Source organism: Lepidothrix coronata, unplaced genomic scaffold (assembly GCF_001604755.1).
Source record: "Lepidothrix coronata isolate B3197 unplaced genomic scaffold, Lepidothrix_coronata-1.0 Scaffold18, whole genome shotgun sequence".
Classification (NCBI taxonomy): Eukaryota; Metazoa; Chordata; class Aves; order Passeriformes; family Pipridae; genus Lepidothrix; species Lepidothrix coronata.
This window is the reverse complement of record NW_016690198.1, coordinates 8408355-8415673: the sequence shown is the minus strand read 5'-3', so window position 1 is coordinate 8415673 and position 7319 is coordinate 8408355. Positions and strand designations below refer to the sequence as shown.

The following is a 7319-nucleotide window of genomic DNA, read 5'->3' as shown; positions in this document are numbered from 1 at the left end:
TAAAAAAAACCCCAAAAAACCAAGAAAAAAATAACTTCCATTATAAATAGGTGTTTAAGGTGGCTACAACATTTGAAATACACCAAAGTACAACTATTTCAGGCAAGAGAGCCCAATAAACAATCTTCTGTGGCAGACAAAGAAATTCTAGATGAGTGAATTTATTCAAGTGACAAGGTTGCACATTTAGCAGGTTTTTACTATAGGACAAATGTAAATCTTCTGGTAACGAATAGAAGCCTGGATGGTGCAAGTAGGAGATAAATTGTCACAACAATTCATCACAGGCTCTTTTTTATTAGGTTCCAAGAGACTCAAGAATTTTTGAATTTCTATGTAATAAATTGGCTTGTCATAAACAATTTTTTTTAAAGCAAATGTAGACTCTACTCAAGTGGTGTAATGATTTTGCAGTTTTCTGCAAGAGTTCATTTTTCTTCAGCAAACATCCCCTAGCAAGATGGAAAAGGATCAGAAATTGTCTAGCAGAATGCAAATTATTTCTGAAATTGTCCGTTTCTGAATAGCACTTTATGCAATTTTCTGATTCACGGATAGACAGAAAGCAAATGAGGAAAAAACAGCACATTAGCAAAAGGCCTCAATATGTTTTACAGTGTGCTGGGTGAGTTTGAACCTGAGGACAGCATGTAGGAACAGCTCACTGTCTCAGTCTCTGTGTGCAGGTCCTGAGAATGCTCTGGGCTGAACACAGGATCAGAATTCTCCCACAAAGGGGCAGCTGAATGTATCCTTCAAAATATGAGAATGGCAAGGCCAACAATCTTTCCATTCCACCGGCCTGTTATATGGTAGCTCTGATACCCTTAAATGTTGGATTCATTACAGAGTCAAGCTGTGTTCAATTTTAAATAGTAAAATAATTTTAGGGAGTAATGGAATTGATTCTGCCATTCATGGTAGGAATTTTCTTATCATGTCCCAGACTGGAGGTGTCTCATCACTTGTAAGAGAGCAGCTGGTTGCTGATTTTAGGCTGTTGATAGAAAGTTCTTTCAGTCTTGCTGAATTTGGTGTTGCAGCAGTTTATTAGCATCTGGTACACGTTTATGTGACAATTATTTATTAGGATGATGTTTTTAATAGTAAAGCATAGTGATACTGGTACATACATATAAATATTTTAACCTTTCTGCAAATAATTTTATTAAAATCAGCAAGTTCTTCAAGATCAGCTACTACTGTACTCTTAATAGTGCAACATACTGATGTAACTTGGACAATGTAACTTGCTAATGTAGACTTCTTTTTGGAATGAGAGAGGACAAGATGGGCTGTTGTACAGATATTCCTCTAGCAATATAACTAGTCTGTTAAAAATTTTCCAATACTTATATATATATAGCTTCTTGACATTTCTGATATGATGAACAATTCCACTGTACATAAGAAAATAGGAACTACACTAAGCAATACAATTACTAAGGATTGACAGAGATGATAATATCAGAAAGTAAATCCTTATTTATCAAGCCAAATATATTCTTTTGATGTTAACATAATGGTCCTAGAAAAGGATGTCCTGTGATTTTGAAAGAAAGAGTTTCACAATATATTAAAAATTGGTATTTAAAGTAGTAAACAGAAGGAAAAAATCTTTAATAGAGGAAATACAACCTAACCACTTGAAAAAGAATACTTCAGATGATTTTATAATAATTTTTATCAGTAGTCAAAATCAACTGAATTTTGCTATAGGGATATTGTTTAGTGGTGGACTTGGCAGTGCTGGGTTAGAAGTTAGACTTGTTGATCTTAAAGGCCTTTTCCAACTTAAAATGTTTCTGTGACTTCATGATTCTAAACATATGAGTACATTTACAATGCATGTTTTCCCCAATCTTCTCCTGTTATTCTTTATTGCATCTCTGTTAGTTTTTAATAAGAGTCATCCTCATACAAAAAGTCTGTGTTTCCTCAAAGCTTTAAATAGCGAAAGGCAAGCAGGAAGAAATACTCAGTTCTGTGAACTGAAATTGGAAGGGGCCAAATTGTTGTTCAAGTCATTAAGATAAAGAATGAAACCTAAAAGTAGCATGTTTATATTCTGGGTAAGGATTAGGTATTTTGAAAATTCAGGCCAAGACTTGAAAGGTTTTCAGAGCAACGTCATTATCCTTTTAAAACCATGAGAAAGAAAATCAGTAAAATTACAGGTTTTTGTTTCCTTGGAATGATTAGGAAATGGCACCCACCAAAGAGATGTCAGAAATTAACACCAAGCATACTTGATAAACATAGTACTTCAAGATTACGCTTTCTGAAGTCTTTCATAAAAACAAATCTTAATTACCTTCCTTCATGAGCATCTTGAAGTGACTCTGTCACATCCCCTTTTCCACCTCACCATCCCCACAGAAATCTCATCAGTGAAACCAAGCGGTTGGTGAAACTTCTGATCTTGAATTCTTGTAAAGCTCAGAAATTCACAGGTTGAATTTTATTTCAGAAGCAAATCAAGTATAAATTCTCTTTTTCAAATACAGACAGTAGAAATTTGAAAACTCATCTGGTTGAATTTAGCTCCTGTATCTCAGGGCAGGACTAGAGGCTTGCTGAGGTAAAATTTGCTTATGTCTTCTATCCTCTCTGCCATTTGCCAGTCTGCTCTAGCTTCTCTGAGTTTGCATTAATCTACCTTTGGTCTAATGATGTAGGTAGTTCCTGAAAAAATTTGAAGATCATCCTGAGAAAAATGTCTTCATAGTCTGTTATCTGTTGTATGTTCTAAGACAATAAATTCAAAAACTTATCTTGCCTATAAGCAATTAAAGTTAGTAATGTTCTGCGTTATGATGACACTGACAGTATGTGGAACTTTGGATTTATGTTAATAATAAAAGAAAACAGTCGCCTCTCTGTTTACTCAAAGTAGAATTCCAAAACTTCTTTTCAGGTTCTGCCTTATGCTCCCTGGCCTCTGAGAGGATCATTTCTCACAGAATGTGTGTTCAGTGTCTTACAGTAGTCCCATAAACATGCACATAGAAAGTATCCTCCAGAAAAAAAAGTGGTGCCCTGAGTAAATTCACACTTAGTAAATCACTCACAGTATTGTTGGATCTGCTAGGACTTGGGAGACAGTGGCAAAAATAAAATTACTCACTGTTATTGTTGCCTATCTGATTAACAGAAAACAGAATAATATCAGCATGTTAGCAGTAGAACATAATGTTTAGAACTTGGACAAGAGAGAACTTTTTCTAATCCTTCACATTAGTAAGCCTGAAATTGCTTTTAAATACTACAGAGTATACCACTGAAACAGTTCTCAATCTTCTCATTGCCTTTTTCTGGACAACTTTGATCAACATTGTCCATCTTTTCACAATTGCAGATAAAGCAGCAATTCTTCTTGTCTTCCCCATGGGTGGCCAGGTGCTGATTCAGTGCCTTCAGAAACCCATTTCAGGTGGTCTTCTGCATTGTTCTCCATTTGACACTAATTGTACTGGGGAACAGAGCATCCAGTCTTTTCAGTTCCAAAAGTATTTTATCAGTTCCAAAAAGTACTTATCAGTTCTTCCATAGGTTCCAAATGGCAGTGGGGGGACACTGGCTGCTTTATTTTGATAGACAACATAAAACCCTGTCAAATTGCCAGGAATGCAGCATTGAGAAACCAGCAACAGAGGTGTGGGTTATGCTTTTTGTGGGGAGTAGGGAGGCTATACAGGGGCAATTTGGCGTCAGAGTGTGTCAGTGCTGGGGAGGGACCCAGCTTTATCTTTTTTCTGATGCCATTCAGGCCATGTCTCTGCTGGCAGGCCAGCTGAGGTGAACTGTGAGGGAGTTTGTGATAGAGTTATACAGTGAGTGGGTTTGGGTGAGCAGTATAGTGTATGTGCACCTGGATTCTCTCACTCACTGCTCTCCCTGAAGAGTTACTCCGCAATACGTAGGGCTGATTCTAATAACTGATGGAGAGATTTCTCCCCCAAGATGTCCTTGTCCTTCTTCTCCTTTCATTTGTCAAGCTTTGTTTCACAGGACTTCTTTCTTTTTCATGACCCCCTAGGTTTCAAAATTCACTTTTGTCTACACTGTTAGGCAGACTGGAGCTGGTTGTGAAAATAGTCTGATTTATGTAGTGCACTCTAAGATTCAGTGCTCATTATGTAAACTTAAATCAAACATTACAGTAGAGAGGATCTGATAATTATTATGGCCATAAAAATAGAATTGTATTTAATAGGAGGAAAAGATAACTTTGTAGTGTCCTAAATTTATGTATGGTGTGCCTCTGTATAAAGTATTCTAAATCAAAGTAGGAAGATTAATTAAGTTTTCTCATTTAACTGCCCCAATAAACTTACTTATAGCATTAGAAAGAAAAGACTCTTCAAATTTATCCACTAACTACTTACTAGTTACTTACTACAAACTTACATACAATCAGAAAGGAACGAAAAGGCCAGGTGGCCTATGCATGTTGGGTCTTTATTGCTCTGGTCATAAAGTTCTTTTTACTTACAAATATTCTATCCTATTATCATATTGGCCACAAACTTCTAAGTCTCAGGCAAATTGTGTGTAAGATGGTATATCAGAGGTAAACATATGTACCTCATCTGGTTAAAAATGCAGTTATGCTATACCAGGAAAATTATTTGGTAGCCAAAACTAAAGTGATCTAATGCTCTTTTCTTAGTCTTTCATTCTATTCATTCATACACATTGGTAGCAAATCCCTTTATAAGTGAAATTTCTGCCTTGGAGTTTTCTATTGATCAAAAGGAAACTTTGAAGCACCAGTGCTTTGATGGAGTGAAAACTTTCTAACTCCCTTCTTTAGAATAAGCAGCTTTATGAAAGTTTTTTTTTCTTCTGGGTAATACAGCTGGAACCAGGGATTTGTTTGACTAAGACTCTTGTTTCCTTATATTAGCTTTAGGTGAATAAAAATATAAGCTAATGCAATGCAAAATTGCTATACTAGCAAATTCACTCAGTATTGTACATGGAACACAGAAGTTCATAACACAGATATTTTTCCAACTATAGTAGAACAATGTGAGCAGTAAATAGATTTAGATAGTTGTTTTGTCATTCTTTGTTGATTTGATTAACTTTTTTTAAAATATATTTTTTCCCTCATTTGGTCATAGTTTTCCCTGATGTATTTCCAACATTCTTAATAAACTAATCTTCCTACTTATCTTCTACAGTTTCACAGTAATCACCTATCCCTGAACTGTCTGCCAATCATTTTTTCTCTGACTAATGGTTTTGGTTTACTTGTCAACAAAGTAAAAATAGAAGTGCGTCACGTGTTCCTGGAGATAAGGTCCTGAGATATAAAATGTCCAAGATTGACAAAAATAATAATAGTTCTAAAAGGAAGTTTAAAACTTATTTTAGTATATTTTAATTTAGTTGCTTTCCAAGGTATGCTTATTTTCTCTCTTCTAAATTAATTTTGGAGTAATGGACAGATTTTAATCACAGAGATAAGGGCTGTAGCAGTCTTTGCAAACACCAACACTGCTATATTCCTCAGAGATGTCTTTAATTTTGAAAACCTGATTTTTGTTGATGAGAACTGAATTCTCCTCAGCATTGAATTTAATTCAAATGATTGAATTTGAGTTTTGTTGATGACAATACAAGCCTTACCTCATATTCTCATGAGTTTCTAGAGTTATGTTGGCAAAATTTTCTGAATAGACTTGCTGTTCCTGAGAAGCCCTACCACCAGCTACCACTGCTGTGAAGAAAGGGCTCAATAGAAGGAACTTCAAGGTAACTGCAAAAAGGACAATTAAACAATATAAAAAATACAAATAAACAATAATGTAAAACACTGTTAGTTTATGTGATGATTTTTTTAGTGCTTATACAAGTGAATAACTCCACTGGGAAGGCATAAGATAAGGCTTTGTATTTATACGATAAATGAATGTGGGTTTTTAACAACCAAAAAATTTTTTCTATGCCAAAATCAGTTGATTTCAATGCTCTGAGTTTTCTTGGTTAGTATGAGAGGATACAGTTACCTACTTTCAGGCAGAGGGACATTTTTCCTGTACTGATTTAGATCTTTAGGAATATGGAAGAAACAAACACTTTTGAATTCAGATCTTACCACGAGTTAGAATTCAAATAACTTTGAAGTTGGGTTTTTTTCATACGTTGTTTTGTTATATTTTTCTTTATATGTTTTCAGTCAGTGAGTCTTAATTCCGGATCCATACTCTGCAAATACCCATTTATTTTATTGCCTGCTGTGAACTTACTGAGACAATTCATATTCGACAGTTCAATATGTACGTAACCATTTGCTAATCTTGCTTCTCCTTTTGGTTTCTGTTTCAAAAATGCTGTAGTTGAGATTTATTATGTTTTTATATACTGTTGTGGTTTAACCTCACAACTAGTTTAGCCAGCAACTAAGCCCCACTCATCTGCTCCTCTTTCCCCCCCAACTCCAGCAGGATAAGGGAGAGAATGGGAAGAGTATAAGAGAGAAAGGTCCTGGGTTGAGATAAAGACAGTCTAATGAGACAGAAAAGGAAAAAAAAACCAATAATAATGGTAGAAGAAGTAGAATGCACAAAACAAGTGATGCAAAATCCAATTGCTCACCACTCACCGACTGATGCCCAGCCAGCTCTTGAGCACAGCCCTGTTCAATTTTGTCCCCAGTTTGTATATAATGAGCATTATGTTGTACGGTACAGAATATCTCTTTGGCCAGTTTGAGTCAGCAGTTCTGTGTGTGTCCCCTACCAGTTTCTTGTCCAGCTTTCTCACTGGCAGGGCATGAGAGGCTGTAAAGTCCTTGATTTAAGTAAGCACTGCTTAGCAACAACTAAAACATCAGTGCGATACTAACATTATTCTCGTACTAAACAGAGCACTGTGCCAGCTACTGGGAAGAAAATTAACTCCATCGCGGATGAAACCAGGAAAATACACATATGATTCTTCCTTGATTATAGCCTGAATCTTACTATCACTGCTTTTTAGTGTACTTGCTTTCAAGTCAGTCAGAAAGTGAAAGAAAATTTGGCTCTGTGTGTGTTTATAGATAAATAAATTAGTTGCTCTGTGAAGCATCTAATCTCCTTATTTTACTCGAAGTTTATCAGCAGTGGAGAACTAAACATTTGGTGCAGGAAAACAGACAGATGTTCTTCTCCAAGGCTTATTCTGATTTAAAATTTACGAGACCTCTGAAGATACTCTTGCAGACCAGTTCAGGATTTGAAAAATGTGTATTATGGCTACAGTTCTTTAGCCAGGGTTGCCTGAAGAATCAGAGATTAACAGTAGATGGTAAAAGGAAAAGGTCTTTT

The 7319-nt window shown here is 35.6% G+C and overlaps 1 long non-coding RNA gene across 1 annotated transcript; it reads right to left on the bottom strand.

Moving 5' to 3' along the window:
* Positions 1-2320: 2320 nt before the first annotated feature.
* On the bottom strand, positions 2321-6885 carry LOC108493609. The gene is made up of 3 exons (XR_001873539.1): positions 6614-6885; positions 5638-5767; positions 2321-2685 (listed from the first exon to the last, which is right to left on the bottom strand). It is a non-coding gene; the product is annotated as an uncharacterized LOC108493609 (long non-coding RNA).
* Between the last annotated feature and the right edge of the window lie 434 nt (positions 6886-7319).